The 23376-nt window shown below is 39.6% G+C and overlaps 1 non-coding gene across 1 annotated transcript; it reads left to right on the top strand.

The window, feature by feature from the left end:
• The first annotated feature begins 21234 nt into the window (after window positions 1–21234).
• On the top strand, window positions 21235–21312 carry Trnap-agg (transfer RNA proline (anticodon AGG)). The gene has a single exon. It is a non-coding gene; the product is annotated as a tRNA-Pro (tRNA).
• The last annotated feature ends 2064 nt before the right edge of the window (window positions 21313–23376 follow it).

Genomic DNA, 23376 nt, shown 5'->3' on the forward strand with positions numbered 1-23376 from the left:
ATCAAACCGCCGCCAATATCAACATGATGGCTGCTGTTAACGGGCCAGATATTTCAGAGATGCAACATCATGTAAGCTGATACAAATATCACCATAACTCAGGGTTAAAGACCAACAATATTAACATTGAGCACCGTTGTATTGTCTGGACTGTGTAACATCTAGCTAGTGACCTAATGAGTAGGTCAAACTCACTATATATTAATTGCTAATTCGTAGTTGCTATGGTAAGACATGTGAGTGGGACATGCGCATTGTCACACTTGTCATTGTTGGAATCGAAGTTCTTTGAAGCGCGTCGGAGCTGGGCTCGGAAAGGACGTAGTTTACTTTTGTCCTTGATGTTTTTGCGGCGTATACACCGACTCATGATATACATACACACGATCTGTGCATATGCATACCATGACTGCATGATGTGCATATGCCGCTGGACAGTGTAGGTGCATATATAGCCTTGTACGGATTGCCAAGTCATGCACCACCCCTCCATGCTATCCCAATAATGCATGAGCGCCAAGCAGGGAAGTGACGGATACCAGTGTTATCAGGTCTTTGGTCTAACCATTACGCTATCTTGTCGGTATTGGAGTCCCTGTGTTTACCACATTTAATAGTAAAGCACCAATGCGTATGCAATGCAATTGCATCAATGAGGCTTCTTTTATTGTCTTTTGGAGCCTAATAGTGGGATTCGACGTTTTGTCTCGGAAAAGCAATTCTTGTGTCATTTTAGCATGTTAAGGGTTTCGTTTATTTGCCGAGGATGTTCGCGCCTACTCATGAGGAAGTATTTTACATTATAGCTGCACGAGGGCTGTTCAAAAAAACTTTTCCTTCAGAGTTCACTGGCTACTTGATAAAATTGTTGGGTTGGTTAGAAAATCGCTGCACACCAACTTTGGCTCCATTCCATCTTGTAGAAGCGAGATGCATGCAGTAGAAAGTTTTGAATTAATAATTAAAAAACAGAGAATTGAAATTTCAAAATTTTGCTGCCGACCCCATAAAATTGATACGCTGTCAGTAGACATGATGCACACCCAATTTGGCTCAATTCCAACCACCAGAAGCGAAGTTATTGCAGTAGAAAAATTTCTAATTCCATGATTTTATTATAAATAATTAAAGAGTTAGTCACTGTAAATACTATTTTATTCAAATCAAAATTTTTCTACTGAAATAAATCAGTGAGTGCACGTTCATATTTAAAATAGTAACCACCACGTGATGCGATCTTCGGTGTAATATAAACAAGGGATAATTTCGACTGTGCCAGGAAGAAACTATACATCTTCACGGCAAACATTTTCACTGCAACATGCCTGTGTCGTATTTGTTATTGTTGAGCATGTTAACTGTGAGGAATCGCAGAAAATTTTGGGAGAAGGAAATAAATATTTAACTAGTGCCTACGATATTCAATCGAACATAAACGTCTGCGAAGCTCTGATCTAACTGTACTCGGAACAGAGTATGTGATAGACCAAGTATTAAACCATTTTCAGTAGTGTAAATTTACGCTGTGCGTGTGCAGTGTGCAACCTACATACGCCATCGATTGGAAAGGATAAATAAAATCAGCCGATTGCCGGGAACGTATGGAATCTTACCTGTAATAATTCATTCACGTAATCATAACCGGGTGCTTTGTTGTGGCAAAAATAATCCACGGTGAAATCTCGTTACTTACTATGGAAAGTTATCGAACGTTATCAATTCAACGCCACAGCCACTACTCATAACATCCACGCTGCATGAAAACAGCTTTAGACCGGCGTAAGATGATTAAGCCTAAGAAAATCTGCGTAGGCTTAGCCTCTGAAAGCTTCGCGATACGCATTCCGATCATGCGTGAATCGGTTTTCTTCAGTTCCTTATGATGAGATTTTGACCTGAGGGAATTATTGTGAGCTATACATTACCTGTATCGTACGCACCGCTTTTGAAGTTTGATGCAGTACAATTTTTTAAAGAACTCGATGGAACATTCGAATTGGGGATTATATTCCAGTTTAACTAGCGCACTTTGTATACGTGAGAGGAGATGATACAACCCATAAAGTCACGAAGTAATGCTTATATATTTTGTACGTATTACCACCAACAAAAATGTATTTTAAACAGAATCGGACCATTCATATTCGCGCTTACATAATATGAACAACATCCTATAATCTAAGATTTATTTTATTACATTCACAATTACCGTGCGGGTAATGTAAATCTGTATTTAGTTGCGCAGGCCTACATGGAATACATGTTATATGTAAGATAGCATTATCCATATTGCTTCCGCAGCCTGAGGTATCACCAATGACAGGTAGGACTACATGGTCATTTGTGCCGGTACTCACATAGCTTTGCTTAGCTTTAGCACAACACACTTACCTTACATAAATTATAAGATCTATTTTCACAACGGAATAAAGAGAAATTATAAATCTGCCTTCTCTATCTGAAGTAGAATGATGCCATAATTTTGTTAGTTTTAACGCCGAATGTGTCAGGAATGTCAGCACTCAGCAATGATGAATAACCGTTATTAATTGCGATATAGCTATTTAGCTATAGCGGCGATATTCAAATATATAACATGCATTCTCGAATGTTATACAAGGTTCTGATGACATTTCAGGGATACCGAATTTCCCCCATACTCTTGATAGAACAGTGAATAGGGTTACGCGTTCGTTAAAGCATACATGGCATTCCCTCGCCAAATGTCAAAATTTTATCATTGCGGCGAATAGCGTGGGCGAATTCTGTTGCGTCGTATTCAAGTGCAAGAATGTAATGCAAGATTAATCTTATTTTTATTGTCTCGATTTAAAAAAGACTTAAGCGTACGACATACCTTTCCAGTTAGTGAACTAGCAGAATTAGTAATGTCCGCAGAATGCATGGCACCGGCATAAAGGCATTTGCGTACTTGAACTCAAGGGTTACGCCAGGGATTGCGGAATTCCCAGCGTTTCTACAATCCAGTTCTGATTTATTCAGACGCATCTGACATGTTCCTCGAATTGTTCACGCAAGTGACAATTTGCTGGGTGCTTTAATGAGCAGTGAACCAAAGTATGATGCCAATAATTATCTTCATGACGACGCTTCAATTTAATAAGCTCTCGTGGATCGAGTGCATAGTCCTGTTGATATCTATATGCTTGAAATAAGACGCTGAATGGTTTCAGTACGATCACTCCAGCAATCAAATCTCTTAATCAGGAGTCGGTTCGGTTCAACTGCATGATCGTCGATCGACCATTTATGTAACTGTGGACTTGGGCTTGAATTTGAATCAACAGACCGCAGCGAATTTAGATCTGGAATTTTGAACGTCTGTGTACTGCCATCAGAAGATGGGAGGGTGTGTGTCGTTTGATTTAATGTACAGATGTAGATGCATATGATAATATACTATAGAACACGTCAAATTTCCCGTCATGTCATTTCTAAACTACTAAGACTATAGTACGTCACGGCACTAAACAATATAAGACTATAATTCACTGCTACCGATGTTTATTGAAATGCCGCATCATAGCTGTATAACACAATGACGGCCTCATATGTGTAGAGGAGAAATAACGGATGAGCGTGTAGGTATATTATAGTTGTTGTTGCAGCTGTTTATTCCACAACCATATTTGTTGCTTTTCGCCTGTCGGCCTTTCGTACCAGGTGTTGGTAAAATTCGTTATCGAATTTCGTTGAAATGGCACCAATGGACCAATATTAGTTCATTTGAATTCAACTGAATGTTGACTATTTTGTGCGTTTTGTTTGGGTTGCATGTAACCCGGTCAGAGGCTGGAGCCGGCGTAGTGGCGAACCGGCTTCATTCCTCGCCGGTAACTGAATCGCGGCCTCTCTTCCCCGGTGTCGCTCGTTCTTACGGCGTCAAGAATCCCCGAGAAAGATCCAATGAAGGTGGGAAACAATGAATCGAATGAAAAACAGCAAGGAACAGCTGTCTAAAGAATGACAGACGCGAAAAGATCAAGATCGAACCAAGTCACATCGTGCACTGGGCTGAGGTACATGCCGCATTAAAAGACCGTAACTGGTCGCGTCGGCATCCTCCTATCTGTTCATTCCATTCCATTGCACCTTGTATATCGCAAAGTACATTGACTGTATTGAGCAAGTGAAAATATATGATCCGATGATTAGTACGATTATTATCTCCAAAACCCACGCGGCCTTCACTCCTAGCATGCATGCATGCATAATTTGCATTATAATGTACTCGATTTATGCCGCGGTATAAGTCTGAGATAGGTTCTGCTTTCGTATGCCATGGGTGTATACTGTATATTCACACCTGTCTAACAGGGGTGATACACGGGTGGAAATTCCCTTTCTTGTCGCTCAGAGTGTTGAGTGTGAATTCGAATGCAGCGAAGGACGTTTGAAGAAGACAGCAAAGTATATCGTTATTCTATTTGCAATCTTGTATCAGAAATGTGTGATATACATATATTCAGCTGCGCGGATCCTCACATAATTTCAAATTAACAATACTTATCGAATACGGACGGCGAGATAGCGCAGTGGCATAATCCACATCTGCAACACCAATGGGTTGCAGGTTGGAGTCCGACTGAGGTCGACTCCGAAATTGATACCTACGTGTTGAATGTTTATCTAAGGTTCCTCCTCGCTATCCCATTCGTCTAAGCCAGTGGTTCTTAACCTTTTTCATGTCGTTACCCCCAAGAAGAAAATGATGGGGCGCAATTACCCCTTTTCAAAAAATAACAAAATACCGCTTGCACTCAATTAATTGTAAAACAGCACAAAGATTACGTCATAATGTACCCTAAAAGGCCTGTTGAAAATATCAAGTCAATGGGAAGGCTGATGATAAACAGCATCTCACGTAATTGTCAATCACAAACATATTTCGTTTTGATAGATACCATTGCAGAAAATCCTACTTCACAGCAATAAGTTGAAGGAAATTTAATCAGAAAGTTCAATGCCATAATAACAAACATTGGTTATTCATTTTGAAGGAAAACCCAAAGGTTCCAAAATCTTACCCACGTTTCTTCGAAGGCATTTTGATGATTTCAGACTTAATTTTACTGACTAGACTAGACCATTACACTTTTCAATAGTAACAACTATATTTCTACTTTATTGTTACTTTATTATAAGTGTAAAGCTTAACTTTGACGCCCCTTGTTGTGTTTCAATTTGCCAGCATGCGCAACAATATATGATCCGCACTACAGCAAAATAAATTGGACTTACATAGCACTATACTAAACTGCATTCGGCCCTGTTATTTATATTCACTAATAGTTACTATGATATCACAGCAGGCATGGTGTGTTAAGTGAAACGAAATCTATACAAGCTCGCAAAAATATATGTCAGCCTACATTCATATTTAAGTTTGAAAATACTTCAGTGCAGCGTTAAAAGTATATAAAAACGTCACTTTGAATTACCCCCAAAAATGGCAAATTACCCCTTTGGGGGTAATTACCCCCAGGTTAAGAACCACTGGTCTAAGCGGTGTCTTATACGACATCGCATTTAAACGATAAAAATAAAATAAAAAGACAAACAAGATTTAATTTTGATTCGGATTGTTTAGGAATGGGTAACCTGTGAGGAATTGAATATCAAATGGGATTCCAATTTCACCCCGAGTCAATTCGGTTGTATTATTTGTAGAGGACATGAAAACACTTGGAAATTGAATATATCTGTGACTAAATCCATCTTAAAGCCCAACTCATTCCCAGACATGAAATTTCACCGAGGCTTTATTGGTCCTCTATATTTCACGTTAGTGTATTTTTGGTATACATAATTCACCGCAGATGAACCGACTTGTCGTGTGTAGGAAATATCCGGCGCGAAAGAATTTCAAGATTAATTTGCATTTCGCTTCAAGTCACACCGTTGGTTTACGCGTGTTCGTGAGAAAACAATTCCAATCAACGCTTTGCTTGAACGATTTTTGATATACGCTTTATATGCGCATTCTCGATTAGGAATGTATGAAGTGTGGCGTGAGTGCCATTCACGGCGCTCTTAAGACGATTTCCACTTGGAGTGGCCTATGGGCCCTCCAGCAGTTAGTTGTAAATTCAAGCAATGATCACAGATTCATGGATGATATCACGGAGTGTTGCTCATAAAAGCGCAACAAATACTCAACTTAGAAAGCGCTCGCGTTCTCAGATTGAGCACTTTCGCCTTGCCAGATTTAATTCACTTCATCCAACATGGTATCTACAGCGTCTGTCGTTGGTAGAATAGTCTAGTAATCATTCGTGCGCGTGTGCGTTCATGACAATATGCTTTTCGCATTGCTACATTTTCGCCCAGCATCGCTATTGCGATTAATATGCAAGGTATCTGCACAACCCACCGACACAAATTGGGGGGGGGGGGCGAAGTCTCCTGAACGAAATGATATTTTTTGACCACGGAATAAGTTGGATTTGTGTTGAAACTTCAAACTCTTAAACAACGGTAGTAATCGTATAGTTTTATTTTGATTCACACATCATAATTGCGTCGTACCATCCATACACTAATGCTGGATTTTATAAACTCGATACCATATATTGGACAGATCAGAAACCATATATGAATTAAAAATAACCATCTGTCTGCTGTTTCTTTTCACTCCCGTATCAGAAAGGATCAACCATCTATATGCCGAGCGCGTAGAAGGCACGAATTTATGGAGAAATTGTAGAAGATAACAAACTAACTATACATGCTACGTGCTGCCATTACGTATGAATTTGTTTGACGAAACATGCAATAACCTGAAGAAATTTTCGCTCTTCGCGCAATTCCCCTCCAAGTATTCGTTATTGTTCTCTGCAGTTCCAATTTTATATTTGGGAAGTCTCTCAACAGTTATAACCTTCCATGTTATGAAACTCTACGATTTTATTGCAAACACCCTAGGTGTTCTTTTTAAGGATTTTTGATTTCATGATAAGGGGACGGGAAATTATTTACTATCATCAAGGGGGCGTGTCACGAAATAGTGCTCTAATGCATCTTAAGTGATTTATCACCGTGTATAAAGGTCGACGTTAAAATTTGAAGCATAATTCTCGATATTCAGCTATATTCAGTCAGCAACTGCTGTATGATGTTACTTATTGTAGTAAGACTCGGTTTGGTAAACTACATAACCGGATATTCATCTCAAAACATCAGAAGACTCGAGCAGTGGCCAAATATCACCATGCAACGACTAGATGTGTCCGCATACCATTCAATTACGACCTTGGTAAAGCGATACGAAAGATAAACATAATAACACACGACCTATTTTGCAACTATGTCTTCGTTACCGCACTTCCGGCATATTCCACGATCTTGTCGTACGCGAAAAAGGCATCGCGTTTCGCTTGTGTGAAGTAGTTCACCGCACGCTTGTAACGAGAAAAAATAGCCGGCCGTAGGAATTCACTCAGAAATACGAAACGCGATAACAAATTGTGTCTTACAATTGAGTCATGCGCATTATCTGCTTTAATCTCTACCGCATTACAGCACATCGAAATTAGTTGCGGCGGTTTAACGAAGTGGAGGATGCAATTCATCACCTCACAGTGAAAGCTTCGAGACAGCCTCGTTTCGTATATCATTTCCTTGTCTGTTATGGAGCTTAGTTGCTAATTGTTTACGAGGTTATGTCACTTAGACTTCTTTTTCCTTACCTAGAGATGTCGCTTGATAACTACAGCCACATCTGAAAACGTAAGTTTCAGTTCACTGATCAATACTTAAGAGTTAAGACTCGACCATTGTCCACATAGGACCAACATTTTCCAAGTTCTTATTTGCAGAAATCGAACTGAAATCCCAATTAACGATTTCAAAAACTCGTCCGTGTCATTGCTCATATGCTCACGCACTTTTGTGTGATCCTCGAATGACTGGGTTTTAATGTTGTGACCAAACGTCTAAAGATAGATCGCTTAACGTTAGGAAATAGGTTCATTTCAACAAGACGAGTGGGCTACATCATTGGATCATCTATCACAGGTGAATACGTTAATGGTATAAAGTATAAAACACCCACAATTTCATAAGTCAGTCCTTCAGTCCGTTCGCTCTGCAATCTGCATGATATATATAGTTATTCAATAGTTCCTTATCAAATCACGAAAATTAGTCACATCGACATACCGGCACGTGACGATCGCTGAATTTTAGTATCATTCAAATTGGTTACACTATGCCAGTTATTTGTAATAGTGTGATTTTAGTACGTAGCGTTTATAAAAATAACATTCTTAGTCAATTATCGTATTCTTTGAATAACAATGGCTAGGAAAAACAGACACGCGGCAAAGTTTTCGGACAGCATACGTCATTTGGCCTCTAGATTTTAGGCCATACCATACCTACGAATCACTTATAACGGGGCGTCCAACCTTTTCAGGCAAAGGCCCACTAATTATTTTGCGAGCGACTTGAATGTTGATGAACTTTTAAAGCTAGTTACCAGATGGCTTTTAGTCATCAGGTCATCGACATCCTAAATTTTGAGGTCACGCTAATCAAAATGTAGCTCTGGCTAGAGACGTCAACATCTTTTGTCCGCGTTCACAATCAGTAATGTAAGCGATCAATCTGATAATATGAATAATATCAACAATGACCGCCACCCGTGACTTGACACAAATGTTATTACTAGAGCAAGTTTTTGCAACTTTTGCAACATTTTTCACAGCTTCCGGCCGCTTCATAAATACTCAGAAGTTATCTAGTATGGTGTTTTAAGCTGTTTGGAGGATTCCCATATTGCAACTTTTTGCAACTTTTCTCCATTTTTTCATGCAACGTTATGTACCATTTTTGATTTTTCATGAAACTTTGTGCAACTTTTTTCGATTTTTCATGTAAATTTTTGCAATCTTTTTTCGATTCTTCATGCAACTAACTTTTTACTGGAAATATTAGGCACTATATGTAAACAGATAGCTTCATTATTTCACTGTCGTTTAAATTTGAGGTCCTTTCTGATTTGACGTACATTCAGGCTAGAGAACTAATTTTCACTGGTTCAATTTTTTCATGCTATTGATTTCTTTGAAGTCGCCAACACTGAGATTTGCTACACTGCCTTCGTTACGGATCGATACGAGTATCTCATACCCTAATAATTTCAAGGAACTTATCCACAAATGCAACCCTTAGTGCAACTTTGCGAACGAAATGAAGGCAACTTTTTACTGCAACTTCTATAAAAAATAAATGCAACTTTCCACGGATTTGACTACAACAAAAACTTGCCCAAGTTATTACTAACAATATCAAGTACTCACAAGTATTTAAAAGTAGTGGAAAGGATTTAGAGGAATGCCTTTTACACGAATAAATTACAGCATAACCGAGCGCATTACACATATTTTAGATCTGCATGTAGCTCATGTTATTGTAAAATTGTCCAAACATTCGCTTACAGAAAATAAGTCCCCACGCACACCGCTATGCAATGCCGCGCAATGAAGTTGTGTCGGTATCACGTGGAGTAAATAGAAGCTTATGTGCTATACTTACAGCCGTAAAGAATGTGTGACACATTCTGCCGAAATAGTATACAATATTTTGCCGGTACGCTTACGATACGATACAATACGATATTGCCTGTAAGTGTTTCCGGCTTTGATTGTCACAAATCCGCGCAATCTCGCGGCTATATGTTTTTACAAACGATATCAAGCCTCAAGGCGCCGAGTGTTTTGAGGCGATATTAAATAATTATCATTCACTGTACGAATTGTCCAGTGTGCTCTTCCCAATTTCGCGTTCATAATATGGTCAACAGCGAAACTTTGTGATTGTACTACACTGCATAGAGTAATGTTTATGATCTACTGCCGCAATGTACTGATTTATAACCGGAACCCGCGTCACGGCTTATAATCGTTTGCCGTGTTCACTTGCGAATGACCCAAATTGGAGATAATTTATCGCGGCGTTTTTCGGTCACAATGCGAACTATGCAGGTGTTCTACTACGGAAAATGTTGTGACTGTATATTTGGCCGCAGGGAATCGTGACAGAATGTCTATTACCATTAATTTTCATTTGAAGTGAAGGCAATGGCTACCTTGTCCGGTACATAGTAGCTATCATTTCCAGAAATTGGATCATAGTAAAATCGGAATGATGAGTTCGTATGTTGTGTTTTTGTGCGGTAGTATTGTCTGGAAATTATGACCAGACTGCCGGCGACAGCAGACGTTACGTAGAATGTATTTTTTGCAAACCTGGAAGACACAAGGTCTTATTTATAGGACGAAAACAATATCATATAATTATCGTTGTGTTTTCGCCGAAATGTACTCTGTTAAAATCGTTTATACGAAGATGAATCGGTATTTCACATTAAAAAATGAGTGGCCCACGCACGTATAACGAAGCATCGTTCTCGGCCTTATTGTGATCATTCGTATACGTGGTCTACTTTCGACTGTTTATAGTACAAGCAATAACCGATTATACGTGATTTTGTATAATGCAGAGTATATATGAGCTAGTATTAAATCTGGCTGTTCATTAGATACGGTATATGCCATCCTCAATGGATATATATTACTCGCCCAATTTCGTTTGAAATTCCCAAGGAAGCCCTGATATGATGAAACGCATTTTATATTGTGTCGCGGTCCTTTTATAAAACAATTCACGTATTGAAAATCGATGCATATTCGTCGGCCGAAACAGTCGAGATATATATTTGAACTATATAATAATGTCTGTAGGTTATCATGTATATTTTGTTTACAAGTTATACAATGATTATATCTTCGAGATATTAGGTAATGGCAAGTAATGATAATAGAGTAGCACATCACACATAAGTGACTGAACGGAATCGAGGTTTCTCAATTTTTCACCCGTGAAAAGTATGTCAACGGCATCATACCATTTTGTCAACCGAGAAATGTTGTCTTCCAATTGGTTAGTTCATGAATCAGTCGGATCTGGTATTAATTCAATTCAATATCCAGGCACGACGATAATATCCGACTGCCTTTACCGTGTAGTTTATAGGACCGAGTCCAAAACGAAGTGTAAGGTTGAAATGTGAACTTTGGGTGAGTTATTTAACCTATGCGAACCTAGCACACACATCAATTCACCAGTATATATTGTAGGGTTTGCTAGTGGAAGAAAATATTTGTCTCAACTTATTCTCGACAGCTTAATAGTTCAGTGGTTCCCGACCGGAGGTCCGCGAAGCGTTTTCGGGGGTCCGCGAAACCGCTATTTGAGAATAACTTCGAGATGAGTTGCTAGATAGAAATTGGTAGGCTGGACGTTATATTGGTCCATGTATGTTGCGATCATAGCCAAAGGTGTCGTCGGAAGCGTTACGAGTTATTATTACATTCGCCGCCACCTACACTTGTGGATTTTCTGCGCTCGTTCTTATCATATCGGCGGCGCGGAATGTCAAGAAACGGCCCCCTGTTTCAAGAAATGCAGCTACAGAATTCGCTTTGAAATAATAAAAAGTCTTCCCGATTTCTACAGAAATAGTACGATGTTGTTTTCAAGAAAGGTCATTTTGACGTTTTTATCACTAGCCTACAGTTAATATTTGAACTAGACATATGGAGGTTGCATGATAAAAAGGTCAATTTGAACTAAGACTTGCCTGCGAAGACAAAAAGGATGAGAACCACTGGCTTATTGGATTTACTATGTCGAAATTGCAGCTTCAATTGTGAATCCAAAATTTGTTACATGCCATGAAGTAGATTGAGAAGATCCTAATTCACATACGCTTCCGAGGAAAATCCAAGCAATACATATTAGTTCAATATTAGAACATCCTATATGAATCGCAGTGTCGTGGATCGCTGTTTCGTGAACATTGTGAATCTTTGTTTCCGCCAAAGTCCGTAAACCAGGTTTACCGTGTCCAAAACCAAGATTATTGAACAGATAACTCATCTTTTGTCAGTATACTTGGACGTGTGAGGCAAATCACATTATTCACTTACCACTGGGCTACAAACTGGTAAAAAACTGGGACTGTGTTGTGATTTTTAATGATTTGCGGGATCAATGCAATACTGTCGACCAACTGGCCATTGCTCAGTTATATGACTTAACCAGATCTTTGTTCATCATGTCACTTTGGCGTCTTCGAGTCAATACGTGATTGGTGTGTATTTTTGTATTTACGATTGGAACAAAACAAACTTATTACGCCCGATGGGATAGTCGATTGCTATATACTCTGTTGATCTGAGTCATATGTCTCGTCATTTGCTCAACGGGCGATGTTCATAACAAATACAAGCCTCCCATTTCCGACGAAATTTCAAACAAATGCTTTACTTCCTGGTGCAAGCTAATATTGGATCGTTCGGGCGGGGTCAGTAGACTGTATCGCTAGCTCGTTCAAATTTAGGAGTTTTACCAAACAAATAAAACCCATTATATCGACAGATCCATGGTCTTTTTATGGAGCCTGGAGAATGTATGTGCTTTAGGAGATTCAGCTGGATAAGAAAAGCGAGCTTACTGCGTGCGAGGCACGTACACAATCGCCAAGATATTTACCAGGGCATAGACGACTTACATATTATGTATACTCATCTATATACATTTGAATAGTATATTGCAGTGGTCGGGAACCTATGGCTCGCGAGCCATATATGGCTCTATTGGGCATAAGATATGGCTCTTTGCCAAATTTTTATTTTTGTGTTTAATTTATCTATATTGCAGCAACTTGTTATTAAATCTTTAGCACGACCAGTATAATTATTGTTGTGGAAGCATAAACATGTCTTTGAGAGGTTAATACTGTGGCGTGTTCGGGGTTAGGGGCTGGGATCTCCTTTTCAAAATACTCAAATTCAAGTTGTCATCGCGTCTAGTAGCGAGGTGAGGCACTGCGTCACCTGCCTCCCCTGACCCCAAGTCACTGACACATCACACATTACAGTGGGTACTGTATACAGCTGCATAGTGACCATGTTTAGCTCCACCTACGAATCATGGGTCCTCGCATTTAGGATAAGCATTAAGACGAACTTGCGATCTCGTATAACTGAAGAAAGTCTCAAATTTTGTATGAAGCTTAACCTCAATAATTATTATTAACCACACTACATCAGGAATGCCATGCAACACCAAAAGACGCATTAACTGTAAAACCGAGTAAAAAGTAGAGTCATACTTTTACTGTTGTCTACGTCTTTTGGAAATCTAAATCGTAATTGTCTTAAGCTTCGAAAAATATATGCCAATCAGTGCAATAAAATTAAAAATACATAACTTGCAAAAGATTTATGTAACTCAAGTTTTGCATACTCATTACTCAAATACGGGCCATCAACATGATTAGTACGAGTTTATACAGAGAAATACGGTGCAAACGACGAATCCCATGCAGTGATTTCGAATTTGCGCTACCAAAACCGTCACGATTTTTCAATTGTGACGTAATAGTTGATTGACATGTATGGCTCTTCGGAAGTTCAAATGGAAAATATAGGGTCAATATGGCTCTTCGGACGAAAAAGGTTCCCGACCACTGGTATATTGATATCGAAATAACTTGAATGTTTTCGGCCAAAATCCGTTAGCGGTAATGGTCAGAACATAGAGAATTCACAAGAACTTCGTTCATTTACAGTCGTATCACCACCACTCATCTATTTGCTAATATGCAATATCGAAGAAACAACATATACCATGCCCAGTTCTTACACATTCTAATCACAGCGGGATCGTGTGCATTTAGTATTTCTTGATCAAGACATCGCTGCACACGTTAATTTGCTGCAGTTGACGATCGCTAACAGGTTGAATGGTTGACCTTACAGAGTTCGTCGGATGTTATTTTTCATCTTCGCACTAGATCGGCCAAAAGATATCCCAGCGGATGCTATGCTGTCATTTCGAAGCAAACCATGGCCATCCGATGATCAACTCGGCGCCTTTCATCTCCGACCAGAAAGGCCTTTCATGTTGAGCGCGACTCGGAAATGGTTTGCTTCGGAAAACGGAAGAATTAATTGTTTGGCTCATTCGCAAACTGTATCCTAGCTCTTCGGTTGTATGTGTGGCGTACAGTATTGCGTGTGACTCGGACCATTGCCCCACATTTGAGCATGCGACAATTTGGAATGCGTCACTGGAGCATGTGACTTTATAACGCCAAAAAAAACCTAACCGCAACCCCAACCTTAACATAAGCCCTTAAATATACCCTAACACTAACCTTAACAGCGATTAATATAACTCAAATCGATTTCGATATGATAGTCTTACGATGCTGTGGTCCCACAATTTTCCGTGTGGTGACTGACAGTGGTTGCACAGAATGCACACACTACAGGGAATACGCTGGCTGTTCTTTACTGTATTGTCTTTAAACATGCGTTAAATAGGCTACATTCAGCTAGAAAGTAGCTCAAGTGATATAAAATCACAGGATGCCCCTGTCCATGAAGAATCACGAGCTTGTATTATTGCAATCAAGCGGTTCCGTGCGTGGTTAATAGGAGATAATTACACTTGGGTTGCGTTTTAACATTTATTATAACCGTAAAAACTTATCCATGGACCAGTGGTAACGAGCGCTGTTTATTTAAATCGCATATGCAACTGCAACACTTTCTACAGTACGGAAAATCTCCAATATATTTGAAATTGACTGTTTGGAACCGGACGGTTGTTGTAGACAACGCCGGTTAACTTAACTGGGCCATACCAGTATATTTGTTCTTATGGGTTCGCAGACTTGCTTCGCTTTTAAATTCACAAATATTTGTCCTCTGGGTATGGGAAAGTACCGATCGACTTCTGCCGGCAATGTGGGCTATGCTTGTTTCGCACTTGTTCTATTCTCAGGAATATTACCACTTCCTCTATGTGGAAATAGTTCCGCATTCTAGGCTGGCGATAACATCCAGTGGAAAGAAATCAATGTAATTATCACTGTGACCCAACCTAATATAAATGCGCTCATTATGTTAGCAATTCGCCGTCACCAATTTTCATCATTCTCTCAAGCTTGATGCGGGGCCTACGATACTTAAAATCGCAGGCCCCGCTTGATGCTTAATCGTATGTTCACGCTCGAATCGTATTAATCACCTGGCGTTTTTGTCAAGTACAACAGCAAATGCGTTCTTCTAGATGTGATTCAAACTCTAATAATATGACGTATGACTTCATTAGAAATACACTAAATTATTTAAAAAACTTCATCGATCACACCGACCCGGCGTATTGCGGATGTCCTTTATCGTAATCGATACGTCGAAGGCGAGAGTATTTTAGGACATCACGTGCAATGGCGGAAAGGTATTTATTTACGTTAAATGATTTGATTCAAGTTTTTCGCCGGAAAGAGCATCGAGATGGTAATTCATATGTCCGACAAGGAGGAATATAATAAAAAAATATATATTTAGTTCCAAGACGGTGGAGATGGACATGCGTACTCATGCGAAGTACTTATTCATGTTTGCGATACACATCATACTGCACATGCAGCTTATGACCTCATCAGACTCCAACTCAATAGACAATTTTGTAATTTAAACAAACACAATTCACAGAACCTTACAGTACTCAAATTAGGCCATACTGTATATGATCGAATGAAAATATAAGTGGTAGGCACCCGAACAAACATTTGTCGGCATAGCGTTCGGTGTTCATAAATATTTATGTAATGACCCTGTAAGGTAGTCAAATGCAGAAAGGTGCATTATGGTAAAATACAGGGCTGTGGAGTCGGTAAATTTTACCACCGACTCCGGCTCCGACTCCACACATTTTCAATATACCGACTCCGACTCTTGAGTTCTTAAACGTACCGACTCCGACTCCGACTCCTGGGTCTTTAAACGTACCGACTCCGACTCCAGCATTATTATCAATTTACTTCGAAAATTATATGCCACATTGTCGGTTGAATGACTATCATACAACCATTAAACATATGCAAACATATGATTAACTGTGGCATGCTAAATTGTTTCATTGTGGCACAGCTCGAATTATCCACTATGCAATTAACATGAAATAAAGATTTGCTAAATATCCTTCTTATTCAAGTTTTTATAACATGGACTCTCTAATATCCTGAAATGTATGAATCATTCAAATATGGCAGATATCCAATCCTGTTTAATAAAAATGTAGATAAAAATCCAAGTGTAGCTCATACGTATGACTCAGCAACTAATAAAGAAATTGAACTTACTAATTTTGTCACTGCACACTATCCTGATCACAAGCACAAACACTCTTACTACTAACAATAGACATTGGTCAGAAATGGAATTTAGTTAAGTAGTCAAAGACCATAGCCTATGTCTAGTCTGCATGTACTTAATCAAGTATTCAAGGATTGGGACTTGCAGTCTTTCTTAATCATTTGTTCGACCCAAAAACAGCTAAGCTACACTACAAATATTTTTAATTTTGTCAAGTGGGGGGCATCGTTTGGTCATATCTACATCATTTTTACAATTTTACAAAACCAGCCGATGTATTTTCTCTGTCACAGTATCATGGTATAATTCCAAAAATTGCATCAATTTTGACTGCATCGCGAAAACGCATATTGCGATTTTCTTACCCTCTGCAACTGAGTTGTAATTTGCAAGTAATGTCTAATTTTATCTATATCAGGGGTGGGCAACTTTTTCGACGAAAGGGACACCTGAGATTTACGAACCATTGCGCGGGCAACTGGTATGTTGATAACCTTTTTTAGTCGTCGATAGGAGCGAACCGAATTAGGTAACATTGCAAACAAGACTTATATTAATACGCTCTAAAATTGATAACAGTATGTCATGCAACTGTGCAGTGCGAAATCAGGCCCTGGTCGCGCGAACACGAAATTTTTTTGCAAGATAACGACTGAATTAGGCTACAGCTATATCAATAAATATGTCGCTAACATACATTGGGGGTCGCATCTGTATACCACTGGGCTCATTTGGCAAGGACAGGATTATTCGACGTTTAGACATAGCAAAATCGATGGTATCAGTGAACATGCCTCTATCATTTTGTGCAAATGTTTTGTCGACGATCTCGCTGCGAGTGCACAAGCGAAGCCGTATCTCCTAATTGCGAATACAGTTAGACTCAATTCTGTGAATAATATGTATTTATAATTTTAAGAAGGGTGCTCAAATACTGAATGCGAGAAATCTAGTGACAATGAATCATGCGAAGTACCGAGAAAAATCCCAAGTCTAATAAATATGCTATGAAATATTCTACTTCATGGTCATATACGAAGATCTGGGATAAATGTGGCTGGCCCCTGAATACGTCAATGCGTCAGAACTGTTGTTTTAGTCATCATCAAATTTCGCGGTCATGCTAATCAAATTTTGGTTGGCCTTGCAATTGTACCTGATGTCATAAAGAATTTCGAGAATTACCTTGCAGGCCACACCTAACCTTCTCGTGTGCCAAATTTGGCCTTCGTGCCACGGGCTGGCCGCACCTGATCTGTATGATTAATAATAGCAGTGGTTGGTGGTACATAAAAATTCTATTGAAAATTCTTTGAAAGCAAATGTTTTCATGATAGAGAAGTTGGAGTCGGAGTCGGAGTCGAAGTCATAGTCATCCTCACAAACTCCGACTCCGACTCCAGTCAGTATTTTCCCACCGACTCCGATTCCAGCTATTATAGTTTTCACGACTCCGACTCCGACTCCATCAAGCGAAAATTACCCCGACTCCGACTCCACCGACTCCGACTGCACAGCCCTGGTAAAATAACCACGGTTGGCTGTTAGGATATAGTGAAGCTTCACACTAATGCCAATCAAAGGGTTACATTTATCGTCTGGAAATTCCCGACAGATGCCGAATGGCTTGGCGTACGTTCAACAAGGCGTAATAATATTTTTCCGACTAAATGCGACAACAAAGTGATCCTTCAGCCGGAACAGAATGCATTGCATGACTCAAATATCTTATTTTAACTACCACTGAGTAACATTTGTCACCTCGCCTTTAGGTCGCTCCAAATCATGTGTCAGTGATCAACCCATTTTAACGAGAGCGTATGGATTTACCCATACAACAGCGCTACGTACACCAAAGGAGGTATTGGTTGTGCATGGGAACTGTAAATGTGCACCGCGGTATGGAAGTACTTCGAATCACTTCACATTGGGAGCGGAAAGACTAGTATTGAATCGAAGCGATGACTTCCCAAAACTATTTTTGCTAAATGCGTTTCGCAATAGCTTGATTCGCGCTGGTGACGTTTGGCACTGATGATCAAATGGAAAGCCATACAGGAAAATCGGAGAGTCGGTGAATCAGAAGCAATCCTGTCGCACTATTAATTCCTTGTTCACAACCGTCGAGCTTCTTTACGCGTAAAGAACTGAATGGTACAGAAGTACCAGTGTAAGACTTGGTTAAATCTAAATCACAAATTGACACTGAGATTGATTCAATTTCCGCGACTAAAGTCCATGCCGTGGCCATACTTCGAGGAACGTGTTTCTAAATATAGCTTTGGAATTTTATCTTTTGCGGTATATATTCAAACAGTAACACGTTGCATCGGAAATATCAGAAATGACACCCGGTCTGCACATCAGCAACTTATATAATCCTAAACCTTTCCATGCGGGAGACATGGATGTGACTTCAGGTCGGCGCGTTGCGGCATCCATCAGACCAGGGGTGGGCAAACTTTTGAGCTCGCGGGCCGCATTCAAAATCTAAATCCATTCGCGGGCCGCACTATATATAAAATTGGGATTATAAATCAAAACACAATATTGGTATTCGATTATATAGTGAGAACATGGAGATAACTATGTGCTTATTTAAAACAAACCAAACATTGCTTTGGTGATATCGCACACGGGTCAGAAACATAGTGGCGAGATTTCATGGGCTGGTCGACCTCAATTACCAATTTGACAAAACTATGGAGATGAAAGTCGGTTGTCCCGATTCTTAGAAAAGGATTGAAATTTAAATCTGTGAGCAGCGACCTGTTCATAGATTCACTAATTCCACTTTTGGTTCAGTTCCACGACACACAATGCTGACAGTATCATACCCATGTTAGCTTCAAACAGGCTTAGAACTGTACTATGTGTAGATAAAATATAAATATGCTACCCCGATTCTACGCATACAGAGAACGAATCTACCCATGACACACACGAATCGTTTTTTATAAGCACATCACTGAAATATTTAAAACTGGAGTGGCCAATCTGAAATCCCATTCGTGATCCGAATTATGTCAATCTCGCTTAGGAATTCTGTGATGTTTAGCAGTTGAAACCTTTCAAACTGCATGGGCCTTGAGATCGGGCTGTCGCGCCATAAATTAAACATGAAAATAACATAGGAAGTGTTTACCTTAGAACAGTGGTTCTCAAACTATTTAAGACACGCACCCTTCCCTTATGATGCTGAACGATTTCGCCCCCCCCCCCCACACTTATCGTCATATCACAAAACGTAACCAGGATACTAGTAAACCTAACGCACATAGTTTGACGACATGGAAGGTTACGAATGTGGATGAGGGAATTTTAAATATGAAATTCAGACTAAATACTTAGCAATAAACCCAAAGCGGATGATAATCGCGCGAAGCGCGAAAATTTTTTTCAATTGAGCTCACCTTCGTGCCCCCTTCAGATGCTTTCACGCCCCCAAGGGGGTGCGCATCCTAGTTTCAGAACCCCTGTCTTACAATTATCGTGGTGAGATATACGAAGAAAAAGTTTAATCAAGCCCCTGCATTATTTCGATTTTTAGTACGCATTTTATCTATATTTTTAAGAAATTTCTTTAGACTCTCGCGGGCCGCACAGAACGGTGTTGCGGGCCGCATGCGGCCCGCGGGCCGTAGTTTGCCCACCCCTGCATCAGACTATACTTGCGCTGAACAATCGTGAATGCCGGCGAATTTACCGCTATGCATTCAAAGCGGAAATTTATCTGAGAAATGTTGACTCTTTGCGTCGTACGAATAACTGCTAGTGCACGAGTATGTCTTGGTCTTCTACCATTGCCGCTAAGATATAAAATTCGGTTTAATCAGTGAAGACTGCCTATAGTGAAGGAATGTTTACAGTAATTCCCAATGACATGATTTGGTACTTGCATTGGATACAAATTTGCTGTGGCTGTGCATTAGTTTATTCGTGTATCCTGCGTCCAGTCGATCGAGAGTGTTTTTAAGCTATCGCAGTGCCATACTAATGTGAATATATCGCATGAATCGCAAAAAGATTTTAATCGGGTCAGACCTATTTCCTAATTTTAAAATTCTAACAATATAGGGTACGATCATACAGTTGTGCGTTCGGGTAAATTATTTCCGATGACGTTGAAACCAACCGCTTGCACGTGGTAGCCGTACATCTTTTCTGCCGAAAGGAGAGACCATGGAGTGGTTGTATTACGTGACAGATAGTATGAGTGGCTAAATGTGTGATGATTTGTACGTGAGTTTGATATCATGGAGTTAAATTGGAAAAGTTGATTTTATATCACCATCAGGTTTAATTATTTTCGTCGGAAAATCAACACAAACAATAATCCATGTACTATGTTTAACATTCCTATACGAAATAACCTCTCGGGTCACATAAAAAAAAGCTTTGAATATTTATTATGGATAACAAACCGCAGGGTATATAACTTTGTGTACACGCAGTTTACATATGTACTAAAAATGGAGGCTCACATCGCTTTATTCCGTGAATTAAGCCTTGAAGTTACGCTGTATTTCCATCATACGCATTTAAGGGTATAAAGACGCAGTTTCCCACAACGCATCCGTTCAAATGCGACCGCATTACCAGTTATTTTTGCCCACAAAAGAAACTACCACCATCATTCTGTTTAATATGTTGTGCGTGGCTCAAGCATCAAGCATGCATGCAGCATAAAAACACACGGAAAAATAACTCCCGGCATCTGTATATTCAGTGTTCAAATAAAAAACTCATTGGTTGTGGGCGAGGACGATAATGATTCAGTGGGAATAGGAAATACAGGGGAAATACACCGATACGGCGACTAAGGTGTTCTTTCGACTGTACGTAGACGTACTCGTACGTATGGCAACATATATTGATAGGAACAATAACATGCTCAACGTGCTCTATTCTGAGACGTGAGCAATAATAATCTGCTAATCGATAAAAAAATTAACTGCGGCGCCTAAGGGACGCAGCTGGCTCGTTGGTCTAGGCCTAGGGGTATGATTCTCGCTTAGGGTGCGAGAGGTCCCGGGTTCAAATCCCGGACGAGCCCACTTTATTACTTTGTTACTAGTATCATTTTGTGCTTGTTCAATGGAGCGTTATTTCTACAATTTACGTTAACAGGAGATCACAGCATCAAATCATATCTGAAACTATATTTTATTCGTATTGTTTATGTCTGAACGTTCGTGGAAGAAAACTATCGTTTATGAGTAGCCCATTGTAGGTCATTGCTGGTCCCTGGTTAGATAACATTTCGCCGAATCGAACGAGTTACAGAATTACCACTCGCTGAAGCGTTTAGGGCAGAATGTAATCACGTTATAGTGCTTATACTGCAATTCATGGACAACATCACATCAGGATGACTACTCCTAATTGCCCAATGCCCATACTTGTAGACGACCAACGTAGGTCAGCGACGGACATAAAAACGAAAATGCATACCATGAGATCACAGAACATATCATTAAATTAGAATTGCCTTTTGCTGAAACTTTATAGATTCCAAACAATTTCGGTTGCTCCTGTGTTACCTTATTACATTATCACAACGACATCATAGCGCTATAGAGTTTCGAAAATACACAGGTTTCAACTCGTGGATATAGTAACACGTGAGAGTACCATTATTGCATAGCACCACAACAGGGAAGTACCATCATTCTGCAAGACGCGCAGTTATTTAAAACACCGTGATTCATTTGCGTCTGCAAAATCCTTCATCGAACTAAGATTGCTTAGCTTTCATATGATAGGTACGTCCAGCTGCCCGGTTACTCAGATATTCCGTGACTTATGCTCATGACTATGTTTTTGACTTGGTCACGTGTTTTCGGGTGCGGGCGAATTCGGGATTTTTATGGCATGGATGGATTGCAAAGTACAAATGTTTTCGAAGTCGGTATACGTATACGGAAATAAACTGAAGGGACTACGTACTTAATATGCGTCAAGCAGTTCCCTCTGAGTTAAAGTTGGTGCTCGTGTGGCAGAACACTTTCATTACCATCAAGACCGTGCAAATATATGACCAATCGCATACGAAGGTACACCGGCCTGTTTGCATTTGATGTTTGTCATAAAAATAATGCTGTGCCCGAGGAGCTTATTTCGGGCTACCAGAACGTCAGCAACGAATTGATGAGGTCATATCACGCTCTAGTCTTCTAGGTTTGAATGGAGTTTACGCTGTCAGTACCACGCATTTCCCATGAAATCAGTAGCGTCAGTGTACCATGCTAACCTATATCAATGAAATAAGAAAGTAGAATTGAACACAGATTATGTATTTATCTATCTATCTCACTAACGAAATTCACCACAGGCCCGAAACAAGATAATAGATATTCTCAATCTAAAATTGTGAGAGTCAAACTCTAGGGATTAAACCCCATCACATTGAGATAGGAGCCAGACCGAAAGAAATATCGGTATGGGCCAATAGAGGTGAAAATTGTCCGCAATTCTCGTGAGGTCACAGCATGATAGAAGGGGGTCAGAGAACTACAATATGCGACTGATAGACTTGGACTATTGATCTATTTCGTCGTGTGTACTCAAATAGAAGTATAGATGTAGCATCGCGAATAATTAATCAAGTACAAGTATAAGTATAACAATTTCCAAATAAGTATTAGCGATCTAGTTTTACCTAAAAAGTCAAACCTGTAAAGTAGTAGTAGAAATACTCTAAGTTCATAACCATTTGAGTAATTATTACGTGTAGAAAAACCTACATCAGTCTCTTCGGGAATAACTATGAATATATTATTCAAATGTATTATAACGTTCTGCACTCCAAAGCGTCTCTTTACTCTGAAAAAGTAGAACTACTTCGTTACTGGTCACCTCTGATCACAGGTGTCCAGTGTGCAGATTAAGCCTTTCTAATTTATTTCATGTCCAACAATAGCAATGACCGAAAACTTAATTTTGAAATTTTGAAATTTTGGAAATAGGCCTTCAGCTATATGCCATATTTTTTATGATAACGGCTGAATATATCGGGGTGTTTCGTCAAGGTGCTAGTGATCGGTTTTATCGATATCGGCTTAAAGATTCGATATCGGTATGTCTCTAATAAACACCACTGCAGCCTTGTTAAGACTAA

Source organism: Botryllus schlosseri, chromosome 5, assembly GCF_051294905.1.
Source record: "Botryllus schlosseri isolate E-star chromosome 5, Bs_hap1, whole genome shotgun sequence".
Classification (NCBI taxonomy): Eukaryota; Metazoa; Chordata; class Ascidiacea; order Stolidobranchia; family Styelidae; genus Botryllus; species Botryllus schlosseri.